The sequence below is a fragment of the Molossus molossus genome, unplaced genomic scaffold (genome assembly GCF_014108415.1).
Source record: "Molossus molossus isolate mMolMol1 unplaced genomic scaffold, mMolMol1.p scaffold_m16_p_1, whole genome shotgun sequence".
In the NCBI taxonomy this organism is placed as follows: domain Eukaryota; kingdom Metazoa; phylum Chordata; class Mammalia; order Chiroptera; family Molossidae; genus Molossus; species Molossus molossus.
In genome coordinates, this window is record NW_023425344.1 from 42649328 (window position 1) to 42671710 (window position 22383).

General features: G+C 33.2%; 1 non-coding gene across 1 annotated transcript; it reads left to right on the top strand.

Moving 5' to 3' along the window:
* Nucleotides 1-7433: 7433 nt before the first annotated feature.
* On the top strand, nucleotides 7434-7540 carry LOC118621312. The gene has a single exon (XR_004957669.1). It is a non-coding gene; the product is annotated as a U6 spliceosomal RNA (small nuclear RNA).
* The last annotated feature ends 14843 nt before the right edge of the window (nucleotides 7541-22383 follow it).

The window sequence follows — 22383 nt, forward strand, 5'->3', positions numbered from 1 at the left end:
GTTCTACTTTGTTCTTATGGGATCTACTTTGTCTGAATGGGTTCCTGTTTATCTCCTAAATTTCCATTTATCCTCATAATTTTATTTTGTCCTTATTTGTCCTAAATTCACATTCAATTTTCTTCCCATATCCTGACCCTGACCTCAAGTCCAACATCAGATGCAGAGGCAACAGCCTTAAATAACCTGCTTATTTGCTCTGATAATTATGTAAGGTCTAACTCCTATAACAAGTACTTTACTCTATATCACTCATTGTGCTTATTATTCCCTGAACAAACTATATCATACAGAACCATGAGTGTTTCTAGGAGATTATGACCTTAAGAATCAGTTATTTGAATCGGCTCTGGGTTATACAGAACTGTTTCTCTGGTCTTATTAATTTTAAAAACATTAAAGACCTGTTTTCTGTAGTAATTGAGTTCGTGGTAGTCCATGACATATATTGACAAAACAGTTTTTTAAATTATCATCTGGAGGTGTCTACAATCAATTACTATAAAAGGTTAATCTATGGATGGCCATGTAGTGGCTGCCATAGAAAAACAGTAGTAAAAACATGGAATGTAGTTGGGTTGGTTGGTTATTTCTAAATATGCGGAAGCTTGAGAAAATAAATTGATGAACTTGGTACTTGAACGTGTTAGCTCAATTCTGGGTCTAGTTAAGAAATCAGAACACTTCTATGGTCTCCTGAAATGAAACCTTTTCCTCCTCTTTCACTAGATTTCAGATTTCTAAAAATGAAACTTAACTCTTATTCCACAAATGAGTAAATTACAATGTGAATTAATCCTTATGAGCACATTCTGTTGAAGCTGGGGACTCTGAAACCAGGAATTATTGTGAAGTGTTTTTACCATTGAAAGTAGATTTTCCTCCCTTAGAAAGAGGTTAGTGTTTCTCTGGTTGAATAATCTGCAGTAGCCTCCCTGAAGTATCTGATTTGTATCACAGAACTGCTGATACTCCTTAACAACCATCCCAACATTTCTCCTTGCTTCTGAACTTATAATCAGATTCAAGTTCTGGAAGGCCAAAGGGGGGTAAACACAAAAGTGTAACACATTAGGAAGCACAATAAGCATTTAAAATGTGCAAGATTGCTGCTAATATATATCAGCAAAAGTCTTTAGAATTTGTATGAGAATGAATCCTAGCAGTATTGGAACAGAGCGGAATGAATATAATGTTGGAATTCTTTCACATGAGTACACTAAGCATAGATTCTGGATTCATCATCTTACCATGAAGGACTGAGAATGGGTCTAGCACTGTGTTTTGGTAACTGAAACGTAGACCCAGAGATAAGAGATGAACAAAATTGAAATGCTAGAACTTCCTTGGTATACTATAGAGAAAGGTACTTAAATGCTTAGGATGTTTGAAAATCTAGAATGGATTAATCATATAAGACTTATCTACAAAGCCCAATCCTAACTACAATTACTGAGAGGATGCAGAGGATGTTCCCTTCATCAAGATTACAAGAAATATATCTATGAGAGAAATTTCAGAGTTCTTGAGTCCATGGATGTCTGTTGTCTTAAGCAGAAGCTAGAGGAGCTGCAGGCTCTGCTCTGAAGGTCTGTGAAAAACCAAGTAAAGCTGCAGTTCACACATACTGCTTCTGATGTACCAGCTCACCTTGTTGCCATGGGGCAGCAGCCATACCTGCATTTCCCCCAGTTCCCACTGAATCCTGTCATTCACTTTCACAATCCTGAGCCAGATGTGTGTGTAACTCCATGGTGAAGCTTTTCCCGAAGGTCACTAATACTCTGGAAATTTGAATCAGTCAGAGATAGATGTGATGTTTAGTTTGAACTCCTGAGTTCCAACATGCCCTTAGGGATTTTAGTTTTTCCAGTTTTTTTTTCCCCCCAATCTTCCACATTATATGTCTACCTTTTCTTTTCAACTGTCAGCTTGATGACTTCAGGTTCTGTATCAGACATAAAAGCAATGGTCTTATATAAAGTCTGTAACTAACTTCCACAATTCTATAAGGTCTAATTCCTATTATAAATTTTATATTCTATGTGACTTATAGTAGCTCTGATTCTCTGATAAATCCTAACTGATACATCCATCTATAAGTAAAATATAGGGATAATAAAAAGGTTCTCATCAGCATCATTATAGTGTTAAATTTTAATATCTAATCACTATGTCTAAAATAATTTATTTATTTTTCTGTATCTCTGTCAACATCATCTATTAGCAAACTCATTGTCTCTGAGCAAGATAGAAAAACATGGCTCAGCATAAACCAAAATGAGAAATATAACTGGGAGGAGTTCCTGCTCATTTTAGAGTAAAATGTCTCTTTAAGGCAAAAGTAATGAATAAAAGTCTTGATCACTTTTAGTTTTGTGGGCAGTGACATTAAGGAGTCAACTTCAGAGATATACTTGTCCATTTTATTAGTCAGTAAATATATATGAGAAGTGTCATATTTGGAAAAGCAATTTTGTAAAAAAAATCAACAGCATTTTAATTCTGTAAAGTCCAATGAAAGAATCGTCAAAAATATATTTGGATATCGCATAATTCATGACTATTGGCCCACATCTTCGGCCCATGTTTATGCTCCAAATGATGACAGCCTAAAGTTCTTACAACAATTGAAGTTGGGAGGGCAAAGAAGCAGAGTGGTAAAATGTAGATTAGAAGGTAGTTTTGGTTGGGGAAATTGTAGAAAACCTCTTATTGGGATACAAAAATTCAAGTATGGATCCCTGTTTCCTTAGCATTCACCCAGTCCATTCTCCTTGGATAGGCTAAATAAAATTAAGTGCCAACTATAGAACGCTTAGAATTTGTTTCTACTAGAAATTCTAACTATTTACATGATTAAAACAGTCCCCACTCATATTCAAACCAGACTGGGTAACGACCACCAGCTGCTGTCAAAATATAACCAGGATAAGGATAGATTTGGATTGTTCAGCCATTCTTTTCCTACTCAATTCCCAGTAAGCAACCTTTGTACTTTCACCCAGACTGATTAATTAAACTTCAGTAATATCAGCCCAGATTTTTGAAACATACTTTTTGCATTATGATTGTGTTTATTTGTATTTGATAGATCTCCTCTCGGGTATGACAGCTATAATGATGGATAACCAAAAGTCTCCATCATTTAATATTTTCAGTCTGAAAGAACAGAATAGTGAATGCTAAAAGCTTTCTCTCATTCCGTCTCATGCCCCCCTCTGGGAAATGATGGTATTTATCTGCACACAGGTTAAAATGGGCTTACTCCAAGAGCATTAATCAGTTACTTAATAGTAACTGCAATAAGTGGTTATGGAATCTATTTAAGATTATGTGGCCATAGAAGTCCTTAGCTAGGAGGTAAGAAGCTTTAATATCAAATCATGTCAAACTTTTAAAATCACTACATAGGACTGCACATTTTAAATTACTAAACTAAGACAATGTTTTCAGCTTAAAATGGGTATAAGGCTTTTTTTCCCTCCTTCAGAATCACGAGATGATCATGGATACTCTCTGACATTTTAGCTAAGAGCAAGGGAAAAAAATTTCCCTGAGTAAATATTTTATAATATTCTCCAAGACATGCTTACACAAAGCCCTGATTAAATGTTATATACAAATTCATCTTTATTTTAAAAATATGTGCATATACAATAATATGCATAGGTGTGTACCTATATACATTTGTGCATATACTATATCTGCATCTTTATATCTATGATATTTATCTATACACAGTAAATATATGTAAATATCTATATCTACAAATTTAGGTATTTACATATACAAACCAAATATATATGTTCACAGTTAAAAAGTGGTAATAAATAGGGTAAATAAATGCATAAAAAATATGTTTCTATTAATTTTTTTAGAGAGAGGAAGAGAGAAACATCGTTCGACTGCTTCCTGCATGCCCCTACTGAGGACAGAGCCTACAACCCAGGCATGTGCCCTGACTGGGAATCGAACCAAGACCTCTCAGTTCATGGGACGATGCTCAATCCACTGTGCCACACTGACCAGGCTGTATTTTAAAATATTCTTTGAAACTTTTTCTTATTTATCTATAACATCGTGGTGTCTAAAAGCACAGATTCCAGAAACAGTCCAGATCTAAATTCTAACTCCACAATTGAGTGAAATCGCTCAAATTACTTAGCTTCTCAATGCCTCAGTTTACTTTTTTTCATATTAGTGATAACAATAGTGACTATTCCATAAAGTAGTTGTGAAGACTTCAGAAGTTAAAAAATTAAAGATCTGAGAACAGTGTCAAGCACACATTAAACATATTAAACTCTCTATATGTAACTCTTTGGTTTTATCTGAATTTTTATGTTTTTTCTCTGCAAAAATAGAATGAATTTATACTTTTTTTAAAAAGTTAGAGATCATAGATTTGATTTACAAAAGGATAAGGTAATGCAACTTATTTGCAATGATTAATGCTCACTCTATGCCTATTGCTCAAATTTGCAAGAAACATTTTCTAAAATTTCTGGTACAATACCCTATTCCCCCAAACTGGCTTTGGTCATAATGAAATCAACAGCTGGTCTTTCAGGTGACATTCTGTTTAATTTGAATGCCATAGGAATACAACATAGGCATTTGATTTTATCCCGCTGATTTATCTAGATGAAGAAGTAATTTTGACATTGCATGAATTGCAAGTGAGATAATTATATAACTCAGAAGACTCAAGTTAAGATAAACTGCATCTCATGAGACCATAATAGAAAGTTGAAAGATGTTTGAGCCCTTAACATATTTTATAATAAAAGAATATTTTGAAAAGGAAAGATACAAATTATTAACTCTACTTTGAATTTACCAAGAGGAATAAAATAAGGTGGAAAATATGTAAAAATATAGGAAAAACTTTCTTTTTGATTTTTGTATCTTTAAAATTAGATTATTTTCTATCTAATTTAATATTGGGTGCCTTTACAAATAAATATGCTACCAGAACAATAATATGAATATTAAAATATGTAGCAATGCAAGCATATTTATTTTATATTTTTACATTTCTCGATATTGTTATATCTATTCCTACATAATACATTAGGTGAAATCCATAAAACTACATTAGAAAGGTAGATACAGGCAAAGATACATACACAAATATAATAAAATTATCTATGAATCTCTATTATCATTAAACTCTGCGTTAAATAAAGGATAGGAAAATAATAAAGTTCTTGAAAATATAAGTATTTCTTTTTCAGAACAAAAATTTGAAAATCAAGTTCTGTGTGTTTGTGTGTGTATTTCAACTACGTAATCCTATATACTTGAGGTATAAACATTTTGCTTAAAACAGTCTGTCAATAAAATAATACATTCTCTTTTCTGTCTTAGAATAAACATAAACATAACGCTTTATGGGAAATCACATGTATTCACTGGAAGGAGAGAAGGTATAATGTACAATAGAGCCATCAGCCAGGTGTGATGACCATCACAGAAAGGAACAAACACTTTTTTACACTTTCCAGGAAAAGTTATAGTGTCAAATTTTCCTCCATATATATATATATATATATATATATATATATATATATATATTTGTTCACAAATAAGATTATTTTAATATGGTTTACTCATTTTTTCTGAGGAAAAAATTATTTAACTGGTATTAAAATTGCAATTCAAATATTATTAAAAAAATAATACAAAGACTCTAACCCCTAGTTTTATTATTTAATACAAGAAGTCAATTATATTAAACGACATTTTGCCTTAAGATTAAATGAGTTCCTGACGTTAATCTTTATTACCATGGCTGATGGTATTATTAATTCCAAGGACTCTTTTTATTGGACATAATTATTCAGATTTATCAGGTGTCTCTGAAGAACGTGTTATCAAATAACTTGTCCAACTTCAGTGTTGTAAATAATTGGAACAAGATGGTTTTCAGCCAAGGTAGTTCCGAAAATAAAGCACACAGGAATATCAGACAAAGTACTGTGTCCATAAAGTCTATCAACCTTCCTAAGGCACTGATAAATTTCTATTGTCATCATAATATTTTCTATTACATTTAAATAAGAATATAGTACAATTTTTAAAATGAGTAGATTGAAACATATCTAAGGTATGCTTTCTTAATAGTGGGATTAGAGCTAAGAGAATAGAAATATTTTGAAGTAAATAATGTTAAAAAGGTAAATGTAATAGAATGTGAATAGAAAAAAATATATTACCTTTCCCTTCCTCTTGACCATAGAAGTGAATTTCAACTTTTTAGAAAATTCATCTTTCAAAAAACATTTATAGTTGAAAAGAATTTGGATAGCAGCATGCCCTCTTGCATTCATCCCACGGCATAAGGAAGATGAGCTGGTCTTGCTTACAGCTACAGAAACATCACCATCTTTAGACAATTACGAATATTCATGTGCAATATAAAAATTTATTACAATTGAAAAAAAAAAGACCCAAGACATGTTAAGAGCTTGACTCAAATAATCAAATAAAAATAAATGAATTATAACAACATGGAAGGACCTGGAAAGTATTATGCAAAGTGAAATAAGCCAATCAGAGAAAAAAAAGTATCACATGCTCTCACTTATTTGTGGAATATAATGAACAAAATAAGCTGATGAACCAAATAGATCCAAAGACAAGGAAGTCGGGAACAGACTGATGAACCTCACAGGAAAGAGGGCTGGGGGGGAGGGGGGGGATAAACCAAAAAACTGATATGCATATAAGCATAACAAATGGACACAGACAACAGTGTGGTGAAGCCAGGGGTGGGGGGAGCAGGAGCGAGGAAGAAGGTGTCAATGGGGGGAAAAAGGAGGGACATCTGTAATACTTTCAACAATAAAGGTAAATTTTTAAAAAATAATAAAAATTAAAAAATGAATTATGATGAGGTTAATGTTAACAATTGTATATTACAAAGTTTATTTTAAGACAGATCCATTGAACCTCAAATCAGACAAAATCTGTTGGTAAATTGCACAAACAAAAGCATAAATAACTCTTCAATGTTTAGCTCAGGATCCCACTGAGATTCTGTTTCTCTGGTAAATGCTATCTCATCTCTAGTTAGCTGTAATTTCTGAGTCCTCTGAATTCCTCAAACACTTTTTTATCTTTTTTACTCATTTGTAAATTAATCCAGGATGGCAGGATAACATTTATTTTAATCATGCCATACTGATACATTTTGAGTGAGTGTTTTGTTTTACTTTCTAGATATTAAACTTCCAGATGGCAATAAGTCATCTTTTACCTTTTCTACTGGGGTACCATGGCACATACTTGGTTGCTCATATATCTCTACATTATCATTATACATCTACATTAGCACTTTTTTCCCCTTTTTTCTTCAAAGATGAGCATCAAATACAATTCCTAATTAACGACCACCTCACTAATCTCATTAAGTATTAATTTATTTTGTGCTCGCTTAGGCAGCACATATGCTAAAATTGGAACGATACAGAGAAGATTAGCCTGTCCCCTTTGCAAGGATGACATGCAACTTCATGAAGCATTCCATATTTTTGGTGCCAATGGGGAAAAAAAGGAGAAACATCTGTAACAAAAATAAATTAATAAAAATAATAAAAGATAAAAAATTACTAATTTATTTTAATCCCAATTTCTTCAGAAAAATGAAACTGCCAAATGCATGATATATTGTTGTGAGCCTCATTTTTAAGATAACTTGCCCATGACATTTTACTATCTCTCCAGATAACATCTCCTCTAATACCCTACAAATTTGGGGAAAGCACATCAGAAGTCACCTCCTCCAGGAAGCCTTCACTAGTCTCACTCCCCCTCCCCGGACCAGCCTGCCTGTGCAAGTTGCCTCTCAGATATGTTTGCATAGTCACTCATATTTCACAGTGCATGTTATTTTGTAATACGTAGTCTCTTATCTATGTTCCCTCTATTCCATAGTTACTTTCCAGGCAAGACCTCTACTGCATTCTATCTGTGGCATAACACAGTATCTGGCTCATCCAGGACTTGGCCACCTCCACCTAAAATATGATTAGGGATTTCATTGATTTATCCAACTAACAAATCATGTGTCTATTTACCTGCACTCAGCATAGTGACTATTAAAATTTTATCAAATACATGCTGAATGATCTTTTGTAATAATTGTTATATATTTTGGGATGTTTAGCACAATAACTAACACATTGTGAGATCCCAATAAATAACGTATTTTGAATAAAGGTTATTTGAGGAGGTCCAGTAAATAACAGTATGAAAAGTAACAGAAAAGATCAAAGCTGGGCCAAAATATTAACAATACTGCTGAGGATGGTGAAGGGACTTATTCTATGAGGACATAGCTACTTCCCACCAGCTGCTACAGTGACATAGATTCACTCAGAATCGCAGGAACTGCAAGGCCAGTGGAGTCTCCTGCTGGGTATATGTGTAGATACATGAGATGGGTGAGAGCTGTCCTGGAAGGAGAAAACTTTTGCTCTCTGCAGGCAGACTGGCTCCACAGAGAGGAAAGAAAGACGTGGGCTGAAGGGGACCAAATGATTCTCCAAAGTTACCAGTCTTGCACAGTTTCTCACCACCCCTGAGAGTGAACGACAGGATGGGGAGAGACCATACTCATTTAACTTTTTGCATATGGAAAGAGGTAGTGGGAACAGGGAAGAGACATCTTCTGGACACACTGAATGAATATAACAAGTAAACAAGTATATTTTTATCAGATCCCTGCATCAAGGCGAAAAACATATATAGACAGCCATACAATTTCTCCATCATATTTTTCTCTGCCAAATTAGGGAACCGTGTGGCAACTGAAAATAGCAACAAACAGACCCCCCAAGCAAGTAAGTTCAGACCCAATTCCAAAAATAATCAGAAGGTGGCAAAACATAAAGTCACCACTTTTCATTGTGTCCTGCCAGCAAGTACGACTGGTAAATGGAAAGGCGTTGACTGTTTTCCACATTGCTCACAGTTTATCAACCCTTAGTTCATTCTCGTTCATTCTCCTCATTGTTTACATTCATTCCCCTGCTATCTTCCACCGAGTCCATTGCGCTGACATAATTACCTCATTCTACCTTTTCCATCTAGTCCCAGATCAGTTCTGTCTTAACCTTCAGTATTCTTTTTGTAAATACATGGTACTGCCCAGTCTCCCAGTTCTCAACCTCCCTGTTTTACTCTGAGGCAGATGCGCATATGTATATGTAATATGTTTAGGACCAAGTTTCCTTGATAGTTTTTTTTTTTTTTTTTTTTTACAGCTCAATAACTTTATACTGCTCTATCTTACAGAAAGCAGAATACTTTATGAGTTCAATTTAGTTTGAATTCTAAAGCAGTAACTGAAATCATGAATTTGCTCCATTTGCTTATAAATAAGCAACCTATGGCTTGAATGAACTATTTTAGTGATTACAGTCTTCAGCAGAAAGACATGTTATTTAATCTCAAAAAATAAACATAGCCCTAGTAAGTTGAGGGAGTCATATGATAACATGAGAATAATCATGCGGCAAAGGGACAAAATAAGTTTGTGTCACACAGAACAATTTCTATACAAGAAAAATGGACCAGTTGCCGTGGTATTATAGCCAATGCGGTGGCCTGTCTTATGAAGGTAGCTCCCTGAAATAAGTGCACATTCTACCTAATTAATGGAAAAACTCAAGTATGTGATGACGGTATTAGTAAACTTGGTTTTGCGCTGTCTGTGAGAAAAGCGTTATTTAAACAATATTTCACTGAATAAAGAATAACGCCTCACTTGCTTTTGAACATAGTATCTAGTCCTGTTTTCATTTTCTGTTTGTTAGGAGATACATGATTTTGATGAATTAGAGCATAAAGTTATTAGCATCTTGATGTGTGAATTTAAAGACAAACAACTAGTCCAGCTATCTATATTTATTAACTTTTGATATTTCTAATTGAAATTGACAAATCTGTTTCTAAATATTTAACTTACGTAATATTTTTGGTAAAAATATTTCTCTAATTTAAAAAATATGTTACTACATATTTATGTTAGTTATTTTCTAAAGTCTCTTTTCTACAAACTGCTCTTGCCTCAATATAAATTGTATAAAGTAGTTAAAATGCTTCAGAAAGTATCTTAGAAATTTTATTAATTAAAATTTAGTTCAGGATTTTGAAGCCTAAGTATTACTATTGTGTAAATTACCAAATAATAGTATAATTATAAGAGAAACTAAAATGGCATATCATTGACTGAATTATTTAAATGAAATGTAATAAATGATACATTTATTTTTGGTCAAATAATTTTGATATAAATATAGATGCTACATTGGCAATCATAAAAAATTATGTAAAGTATATGTTTTTAAGTTGTTACATGTGGTCATGTCATCAAATGTCTAATAACAGTATTTGATAGAAATTTATAGGTATGACTTTATTCAGTTTCTCTTTTTACTAGTTTGGGTGCTTTAAATGTTTTAGGGTAAATGTATGTAGAATCATAAAGTCAGCCCAAAAAGGATAAATATTTCCTCTTCATGCTTTGATTCTAAAGCAATAAATTGTGAAGCAACAAAAACAGATTATTTAATTGCAAGATAACAGTACCCTCTGCATATACCATATATATATGTGTGTGTGTGTATATATAATTCTGCCAGTATTTATGATTATTGGTAATAAATAGATCAAGACTATTTTTTTAAAATTATGACCATTAGAAATCCAGATATACCTTAGAATTAAACTTAATTTGACAAGTGTTAAGTTAGATGGTTTTACTGTCCTTATGCAGCAATAGACCTTCATAGAATAGGCAACCCAGGGCCCTACACTTGTCTCAAGTGTGCACATATTTTTTGCCCGCTCTTAGATAGTTCTCAAGACCTCTCTCCTGACAGAATATCAAACAAGCTTCTTTCAAGTTCAGCCCACTTCTGACATAACATCCATTGCACTTAATGGAGTAGCAGAATGAGAGAAATATTACCAGTAAGTCTGGATAAAACTACCTTCCAGGTGCCTTTCATCCTAGGAGAGATTCCCTCATTTTATCCTTGTCAACTTTCTTGGCATTTTGCAATTTTTAGCATTAGTTCATAAGCACACAAGACTCTGGAACATGGGTTTCTCTTCCTAGTACAAAAGACTGTTAGGCAAATTAAAAGTTAACAATATTCCAAGTCCAGGGAAATAGCATTTAGCTTAAGGGAGAGGGGGGTGGGATTTAAGAAAAATTAAGCAGAAGAACTTAAAGCAGAATGAGCAGGAACCAGATCAGTGTGTTTCTCATCAACAATAGCTTATGTCAGGACCCCAGAATATTACTGTAATTTGTGCAATGACCAGCCTGTCATCTATTATTTAACTTCAAAAAAATATCAAACAAACAAAACACCATAATTGATCATTCTTTTTTGAGCAGTGTGTCAATAACCAAAAATTAACTAACAATAATACTTGATGGAAATCCTTAAAAACTACTGCTTACAATTAAGCAAAAAGAGATTCAGAACACATGAAGAGAAATGTAATAATTAAAACATGTCTACAAAGTTCAGTTGAACACTGAAGCAATAGTTCTTGTCTATTTTTGGTTTTCCAGCATTATTCTTGCTTGATCTTATTAATCCTTAATAGTGTTGATATTTGAAGTGCTGGGACATTTTGCAATGATTTCTACTATGGTCATCTTTGGGTAGCTGAGAAAATAATTGCAATCAGTAAAATTAAAGCCTTAATTTATTTAATGTTGAAAAAATATATAATTAGCTGTCAGAGAACTTACTGAAATGACCTAGAAAATTTTGTGGGTTAGAATGAAGCGAAATTACGATGTAAGGAATGGAGTGAGTATTCATATCTGCCAATGACCCACAAAAATCACTCAACTTAGTCACTAACCAGAAATGTGGAACTCAGTATGGTACCAGATATCCTTGCTTTTCCTTGTATCAATATGTACTGCTCATGGAGCTCATCCGTTTATAGGATGTAAAATCTTAGCTCTGTGGAGATGACGCATGCCATTCACCAGCTCTATGTTTTACCTGGATGCCCTATGATCACCTAACATGCATTTTATCATCTTTTCTATGCTGAAATCCCCATTGTAAGTTACTCAGCCTCAAAAATGAAAAATTGATTTGTGTTACTTCATTTACCCCAGTATACAATAAAGCATCCTTCTTTCATTTCATATACCTATGGACTATTTTGTCTTCCTCATAGCCTCAGACTTCTATTATCATCTATAAGCCTACACAAATGGCTTAGACCTAATTCCAACTTTCCCCTATCCAATTAATTTAATATAATTTTTTTATTTTTTATCATTATTATTGAAAGTATTACAGATGCCCTCCCCTTTTACTCCTATTGACCCCCTCCTCCCCACTCCCTAATATCCTTTTTAAAATAAGCTATTTAAAAATTTAGAATAATTTCAGCACATAACATTTTTAACATTGTTTTCTCTAAAACATTGCTTTACTCATGTCAACCACTGACTTCCAATATCTCACTAAAATCTTTTCTCTAATATTTTAAAAATAAGTTCATATGTTCCTTATATACCTTTTAAATCTTATCTCCCTCTATATTACAATTTTTTTTTTTTTACAAAATTGATATTTATACTTTCTCAATGTATACTGGGAGCATTTTGCACTTGCCTTTGTGGCTTTTATCACACCATTCTTCTAGTCTGAAGTAAATTCTTCTCTATTTTCTACTCCCCATATATTTCCTTCCTGATGAAGGAGAAAAATCCATCAGTGATATCACTTAGAGACCATCAGTATCTTTGGCAAGATCCTTTCTTCTTTCATTTACACTTAGCATAGGTATGTTTATATGGATTATCATTTTTACGTTGTTTAACGCAAACCTTTTTTTGTTTTGTTCTTTTTCAACCTGGATTTTGAAGTAAGGAGCCATGTTTTTCTCAAAATGTACGCTCTCAGGGCTGAAACACTGTGCTCACAATGTGTAATCAGTAAACGTATTTTAACATTAGAGACAACTGGTGATAACACATATAGGACAGCCATCTCCACTTAAATACTGAATACTCTGCAAACTACCAGACTCTGTATATTACTCTCAGAAAATATTTGGTGACTATTACCTCTTCTTGAGGATATATGAGTGAACACTAGGTTAAGATCATGCATACTTTAATGTAAATATTAAATGTGGTCCTGTATGTGACAAAGTCTGATATTTTAATCAGTTTCTCTACAGATATATTCTGTAACTTTGGTTAAATCACAAGTGTTTAAATACAGTCATTACTAATCTATAGGTAATAATACTATATTTGTATAATGATATAAACTCATCAAAAATAGCACATTCAAGCCCGGCCAGTGTGGTTCAGTGGTTGGTTGAGCATCGACCTATTCACCAAGAGGTCGCCAGTTTGATTCCCGGTCAGGGCACATGCCCAGGTTGTGGGCCAAATCCCTAGTGGGGGGCAAGTAGGGGGTGGCCAGTCAATGTTCTCTCTCATTGATGTTTCCATCTCTCTCTCCTTCTCCCTTCCTCTCTCTATAAAATCAATAAAGAAAAATTTAAAAAATAGCACACTCAATAAATTCAAAATATAATTATTGTTAATACACATTTTAAAAATCAAGTATACTAAAACAACAGTATATAAACTGTGTCTGCATATTACTTGATACATTACTGCTCATTATAAATTTTAAAAGTGTTAAATTAATTCATATGGCTTATATGAGAATTTACATTTTCTGTAAGAAAAAATTATATTAAAAATGCTGTAAGTATTTTTTTTTCACCAAGTTCAGATTGGTTTATTCGTGGTCACATAGATCCTCAGTATCAAATGCAATATCTGCAGATGGCATGTCACATGAACAAGCAGAAAAGTAAATGTGAAAGATTTAATGATGAACTGTAGAATTTAGTACAGGTATGAAATACACATGCTTAAAAGTTTTAATTCATTTGCTATTTAATTATAGATAGGAAATAATAACTGGAAAATGAGTAATTATGTTTGATAATACAATTCCCAAAATTTAATTATGTTTACTGTATATATGTTATACTTTTTAACAACTCAGGGTATCTAAATCTGGAAAGAGCAGTTTTAACAATCAGGGTAAGCCTAGAACTGGACAAGTCAAACTGATCTCTTGCTTAACTTCTTTCCAGAATTTAGTATTTATCAACATAGTCTTCAATCTAAAAATTGACCTCCTTTTCTATATTGGACCCATTTCTGGATGCTGTTTATCTCTTTACATTCTTTTTTCCCGTTCTGCCTTCCAAGATTCCTCTGATCCTACCTGATAGACCCATCAGTGACATGGCTAGTCATATTGGCTGATGAAACTGCAAAGTTATGCAACTGTATTGACTGAAGTCAGAATTACTACTTCCAACTTTCTCATATCTAGTGGAGATTCAAATAAGTAAACAGATAATTTCAATAAGGCACGAAATAGGTAACTTCTGAGTGTTAGGGCTCACTCTAACATCAGAAGACTGCCTTATAAGATACAGCCATAACATACAAGGTTAAAGTAAGAGTGTTTGCAAAATAGAAACGCATTAAAGAACAAAAAGGAGAAATGCAAATCACATATGCAGAGACAGGTTATAAGTTGTGAAAGTAGCACAAGAACAAAAAAAACATTTCCCAGTCTGTGTGGCTCAGTGGACTGAGCATTGTCCCATGGACTGAGAGATCCCAGTTCTATTCCCGGTCAGGCATATGCCCAGGTTGAGGGCTCAGTCCACAGTAGGGGCATGCAGGAGGCAGCTGATCAATGTTTCTCTCTCACAGCGATGCTTCTATCTCTGTCTTCCTTACTCTCTCTCTAAAAAAATAATAAAAAAAAAAAAGAATGACTAAAACACCAAAAAAATAAGAATTCAATAAAGGGCTTAAGAAAAATATGGTTAGAACACCAATTATTTAATATTTTAATTTATTTTTCTTTATTGATTTTAGACAGAAAGTGAAAGGAAGAGAGAGATAGAAACATTGATGAGAGAGAACATCAATTGGCCACCTCCTACACGTCCCCTGCTGGGGATTGGACCCACAACCTGAGCATGTGTCCTGACCAGGAATTGAACTGGCGACCTCTTCATGCCTGGGTCAACGCTCAACCAGTGAGCCATAATGGCCGGACAATTTTTTTTATATTTTAATATTTTTTATTATGCTTTATAGTCAATATTATTATGTATTAATGTCAGATGTATAGCATAGTGATTAGACAATCGCATACTTTTCAAAGTGGAAACACCAATTTAAAAAAAAAACATACGGAATATAATGAACATAACAGTCTGAGGAATACAGTAGACCCAGACACATGGAAGTAGGGCACAGACTGACATCCCTCAGAAGAGGGGATGGGGGGTGGGGGGGTGGGAAGAGATAAACCACAGAACTTATATGCATGTATGCATGACCAATGGACATGGACAACTAAGCCGGGGACAGGGTGGAGGGGGTGGGGTGGGGGGTGCCAATGGGGTAAAAAGGTAAAATATCTGTAACAAAAAAATAAATAAAAATTCATAAAAAAAAAAACCTCAGACTAAAGAATTATTATAACAGAGTAGGTTAAGAGTCATAGCAAGCATACATAGCATAATGGGAACAAAGCAGTGCCGTCTGAACTAAAACAATGGAAGAGAGAAGTTGAAAAATAAAATACAGTAAATAGTATACATGATAAATCAGTAAGTCTTGAAGACTTCTTAATATCAGAAGGTACAAAGGGGAGGTCATGGAAGAGTTATGGCCTGGTCAAGTGGGTAGATTCTAAGCCTCTAATCCATGAAAAAATAAAATACAGTAATACAGGCGGAGAAGAAGAATTTGGATTTACTCATTCAGCAAATATGCACACCTAATATGTTTTAGTCATTGAGTATGTCTATAGATCTAAGCAAAGAAATATTGTCCCCAACTCCATGAAAATGTAAGTTTGAGGCATCCCATTCAAGAAAGTTTAGAAATAGATGCAACTGTAACACAGGATTAAAAGTAAAATCGTCATTTAATGAGAAAGTGTAAAGCTGAGGGCAGGATGTTTAAACCTAAAATTAGAAATTTTATATTTAAAGAATGACATTTTCTGCGTCCTGAAAGTTGATAACTTGGTCAAATCAACTGTCATGTCAAAAGCTTTTCAATCACGTGGGAGTGAAAACCCAGAAGTAAAAAACCCAAAGTAGCTGAATTAGGATTCTTTTGTCTTTTCTCAGCAATGTTTTGATTTTTCAGTATAGAGGACCTCAATATATTTGTGGGAGTATTAAATAATTATTTCCCACTATTTTACCTCCTAACATAAGATATTAATATTAGTCAAACTTATATCTGAGTATTTAGGATGCAGTGTAACAAAGGAGCCTATTACTCAGAAGAGAACTGATAATTGCTTAAACATGGATAAAGAGAGTGTATATTGATTTTGGGAAAGCTATTTGCATGTCGTCATTGTATCTGGGAGAGTTGTATCACACTACAGAGAGGCATGTCTTTGGTATTGTCTTTATGTGTAAGTACGGTTAGAAAAGACAGTTCTGAATGTTATATTGCCTAGGGATGGACCATATTGGCTTTGTTTTGCATAAACAGTGGTAAATGTGAAGTACATTTTCCTGCATTCCCTTATGTACATGATTCTATTGAAGTTGGCTGAGTGGAGCAGGCCACTGGGTTCTGGAGATTGATATAGGTACCAGATGCTGCTGGAATTGGTGCATGGTACTCTAATCTGCTGGCTGATCTTGTTGCAATGTAAAGGCTGAGCCTAGAGTACTTTTAGCTCCTGAATTACTCCTTTTTTAGCTCTTCAGTTTTTCAGGACAGGCATAGCTCTATGGTGGTGTTTAACTTCTATTACAAATCACCTAATTTATCAGTGTATCTGGTGAAAGATGTCTGTTCAGTTTTTCTTCCTGGGGTGCAGGTTGCCCTGATATGTTTCAGTTAATGTCCAGCTTACTCAGAATTCTGGTACTGCTGATTCAGAAACTTCAGGTAGAACACCAGAATCAGAAATAATAGTCTTACATAGGCTTCTTCATCAGATCTCAAAATTGTAACGGTATGATCCTTACACCAAATTCACTATTTAATAGCACTATTAGTGGTTCTATCATCATTCTGTTCAATCCAAGTCTGACTAAGTGTTTCTTCATAATATCAATTTTGAAAAAAATTGTGTAAAAGTCATTTTATTTCTTCCTTAAATGATTGATGTAAGTTACAATGACACCACATATAACTGGTATATTTTGTTGTAAGAAAGTTTTTATTACAAATTTAATTTTTTAATAAACCTAGAACTAGTTATATTTTGTATTTCTTTATGATAACTTGTTTTTCAAGGAATTTACACATTTAAGTCATAAATTTATTGACATATAGTTGTTAATGCTCCCTTTTCTCTCTTCAAGTATATCTAAAAGTATATAATAATAAAGCCAAGTTTTAAAAATATAAGTATATTTGAATGCACATATAAAATGTATATTTTATTTATTACAAATTTTATTATCATTACAATGTTATTTTATTTTCATATGATTTTATCTCTATACAAAACTTCTAAAATATTTAAATTCACTCCTTATACCTGAAGAAACTAAAATACAAAAGACATTACTTGTCTTAAGTGCCACATAACTAGTGAGTAGCAAATCTAAGACTCGAACCAAACAGCTTTCATGATCCTATTGTCCTGTTTGTCACATCATGCTGCTTTTTTCTAATGCCTGTGCATTTCAGGAACCAGGCAAATGCAGCCATCAAACAAGGCTTGAAACTTAGATAGAAAAAATTAAATAAATTCTCATTTACTCTTGACAGAGTAAATGTTTTTCAGTATTTAAGGTACAAACTATCATTTAGTTGTGGCTCCTATGATGTAGTCATCAATGTCAACAGAGTCTACAATTACAGTACCCATTTGCCTCATTTGACTGATAGTAATTGAGTTTGCAAAGCTTGGAATATATCCCTGTAAGAGGGCTCTCTCTCCACTTTCTTGTTGTCTCCTCCTGCTGTTCTAGATGACGGAAGTTAAAGGAACTTTTTGTTGTTCTTTCACATGGAATTTTTAGTTTCAATCAGTAGAGGTTTTTTGTGAAAATTAATAGCATTTACCAAGACACAATTGTAAGTGGACATTCAGTAATATATGGATTCATTTTTTTTATTTATTTATTTATTTATTTATTTATTTATTTATTTATTTATTTTATCCTTACCCAAGGACATCTTTCTACTTTTTTCTTCAGATAGAGTGGGAGGGAGAGAGAGGAATAGAGAAAGAGAGAAACATCAACGTGAAAGGGACACATCGAGTGGCTGCCTCCTGCACGACCCAACCAGGGCCAGGGACCAACTGCGACTGAGGTACATGCCCTTATTGGGAAGCAACCCCAGGTCTCTCTGGACCATAGGCCAACACTCCAACCACTGAGTCAAAACAGCCAGGGCTATGGATTCATTTTAAATGAGGATTGAATAATATACTACTAAAAAGTCTCATATACATATTTTATCTTATAATGCAGACTAGAGAACTGTAACTACAAGAAAAAACAATATAGAGCATCTTTAAAAAAATGAAAGGGTCTCCTCCCGCCGAGTGAGCATGATTTGTTGATTTATAGCCATGAGAATATAAACGTATTATAGTGAAGATTTTTTTTGTAGGCATTTAGATGACTGCATTTTATAGAAGAATAAATAAATTCATTGTCCACTGGCACATTTATAATTAGATGGCAACTTCAAATAGAACATTTTTCATGAGTTACTATCCATCATTAAATTTTGATACTCATTATTCTAAAACAGTGTTATTCTAAAACCTACACAGTGTCGATTCAGAATTAAAGAAGTCAAACTCAGTCACAAAAATAAAGGGAGCTTAGATATATTAATCCCCCCAGTCAAAGAATACCTAAGGGAGCTCTGGAAAATTCAAATATCAAGGAGATTGGTAGCATAACTATAGATTTAAATATGTGTTCATCATTCTCAGTTTCCCAAAATGTGTTGCAATAAGCTGTATAAAATTAGTGGATTAGTTAAGAATATCATTCTAATTAATTAATTGATACATAAATAAAATTTTAAATAGATGTATTATATTATTACTATTCTCTAATGCATACCAGTTTATGCTGTGAGCCTGTATACATTCTTGTATAATAAATACAAATATACTTTATATGATATGAGAGCCCAATGTTTCAGATAATTATTAACTCTCAATGATTCCTAAACCAACTAAGGCCTGTGTTATTTAGTCCCATACAATTCTGTATTTCTAAGTTCTGTAATAGAACTTATTAACAATTTTTATTCATTAAATATTTATTTTTTTAATGTGTATGTATGTCTCCTTAGCCTATAGCCCCTTGTGGGTAGGACTGGGAATGCCTTATATAGTTGCATCCCAATGTTCAGCAGAAAATGAGAGATCAATAAATATTTATTGGATGAATGAATCAACAAATAAATAAATAGAAATCTCATCCAATAAGAAAAATATAAAATAACTTTAAGGATGATCACAAATGCACAAGAAAGCCCAATTAAACCAGGCCAAGAGCAAAACCACATAACTAACTCATACTCTTATGAGTAGCAATATATGTTCACTACTTTAATTTGCTGAGTCTTTGGGTTCATTTATTACACAGCAATGACTAACTGATACATGACTTTTCCAACAGTTGAAAAGGAAATCATGTTACCAATTAAAGTTTTGAGTATTACAATTTTCAGTAATCTATAACATAAAGCCATGTTACTATAATTCAGAAGATATTCTTTCTCTTAACCGTGTATGGGTTACATATGATATAAACTTATTAAGAAAACATAAAATAAGGGATGTTAGAACACCTTCTTGCTTTACTCAGGTTTGAATTATGACACATTTTTTCTAAAAATTATTGCTCCAATTTTTCTCTACCCTTACCATAACCTCTATATACTCAGTTATTCTATGTATACATTGAACTGTCATAACCCTCTGTAAAATATGTGATAACCTTTATTTTATCTCAGAACTTTAAGTGTGTTATTTTCTCACTCATGAATAAGTTTAAGACTAATTTGTCTAATTCCTACACAATGTTTAGAACTCAGCTAAAAATTCAGCTTTTTATAAATGCCTATCTATGCTCAGTATGTTTTTCTGAACTGGCTGTTTTCTATTTACAAATAATTGCTCTTTCAGGACTGAGAACATATTTAAATAATACCTTATTACCAACAACTAAAATAATGTCAAGTTTTAAATGATAATAAATAATAACATTTAATAAATGTTTGTTAAATATGTAAATTAAAAGTTTATTAAATGTAAAATTTAATTATATTTGTCTAAGTGACCCTTGTACTGTTTGTTTCAGGCCATTCTAATTAGGAATATGTAACACTGGCTGCAATAACACAATTTTCTAAAATCTCAGTTGCTTATTACATTAGAAGTTTATTTCTCACTCATAAATGGTTAAAACATGCATTCCCTATTGACAAGAAGCTTCACTGACATTTGACTTTCTCAATCCTGACAATAGTAACATTTTTGGCCTAGACAAGTATTTGTTGTTGTTGACTCTCCTTGTAAGATGTAATAATAATACCTATGGCTAAATGCCAATAGCACCTTCCTAGTAATGAGAACTAAAAAATACATCCAGAGCTTGTCATATATTCCCTTAGGGGGCAAATCATCCCCAGTAAAGAACCACTGATATAATTGATTACAAGGGATTAAGGCTCCTTCAATCTTGTGGTTACAGATTCTTCAAATCATGACTTTGGAGTTCTTTCAGCTCACAGGCATCAAGGTGCAGAAGAAAAAGAGCACTGAGATTCAAATATGAGAGAATTTTGTGGCCCATGCATAGAGATGAGGCAACTTCCTTCTATCACATGCCATTGGAGGGACGCAGTCACCTGGGTGCACACCCAGCGGCAATGAGGTTTGGGAAAGTGGAATGGCATTGTTGGATATACCTGCTACACCAGGGACAGTATTTTTCAAAAACTTCTACATTTACATGAGGCCATGTGACTCATTCTTTGTGAAGAAAAGTCAGCATAAATGATGTGTCATTCCTAGTATGAAACATTTAAGAAGTGTACATGTCTTCTCCACATAATTTTTCACCAGTCATTAGCTGGAATGAATGCACATGGAATGCAAAGAACCTGAATAACTATGATGAAAGCCATCTGTCTAACACTTGTGGCGGCCAGTTACATGAAAGAGTAGTAAATTTTTATTGTACCAAGCCAGTGCAATTTTGAGGGTTGTTTGTTATACAAGGTAGAAGTCTATTAAGCATGTGATATTCTATATCTGTTCCAAGGCTGTTGCTTTCCACTGTCACTTTTAACTGAATTGTTTTTTCCTGTCAATGATCCTGTGTTCATACATTTGCTTTTTAGTTAATAATCTTTGTTTATCTTTCCTCAAATAGCTTCAACAGAGAGAATATACAGATTTCACAATCTCTGGATTCTAGTAATGCTTCATTATCGTTACTTTGCCCTGTACTTTTATCTTAGTGGACATCAAGTTATTTTTAATTTATAGTCTGTAAATGTCACTTCAATGTTGTCCAGCTTCCAAAGCTGTTAATGGCAAATCCAATAACACAAATTGTTTATGTGTTACCCTTGCATAGAGAGTAGAAAGATTTTTTTTCCTTCTCCAGTATCTATACAGTTAAGGAAATTCGCAATCAACTTGGAAATCAGTATCAATAACTTTTTTTCTACTATATTTTAATTTTTATTTCTCTACCATCTATACTTTATTGTTGTTGGAGAATACATACTTTCCCAAGTAAAATCTTCCAAATATAGCATCTACTTCCCTGCTTGTTTTATTTATGATTGTAGCCTACTTATAATTGTGTTTAGTTCTTAGAAATATTTCTTGTACTTTAACATCCTGGATGTCAATATCTTCCTGACTTTGATCATCCTCTTTAATTCATCTATTAATTGTTTTACATTTTAATGCTCAAAAGTTTTCTTTCTCTTTCATTCTTTATTGTCCTTCATCCGGATCTTCTTAAACACACTGGTTTTATTTATTATTATTGAATAGCTCATCTACCTCATCCAGAACTTGATTATACTGGGTTTGTGTTCTGACTCTTCATTCTGATCTGCTCTTCTCTGGTTGCCAATCCTATTTACACGGATTGCTAACTTACGTTGGCAGCTAATGCACCTGGTTATTGGGACCATCTAAAGGCTGATGATTTGCATATGCAAAAATGGATGTCATATATCTTAAAAGGACTTGACAGTATTCAAGAGAAACAATGAAATAGATAATAACTAATAGTAAC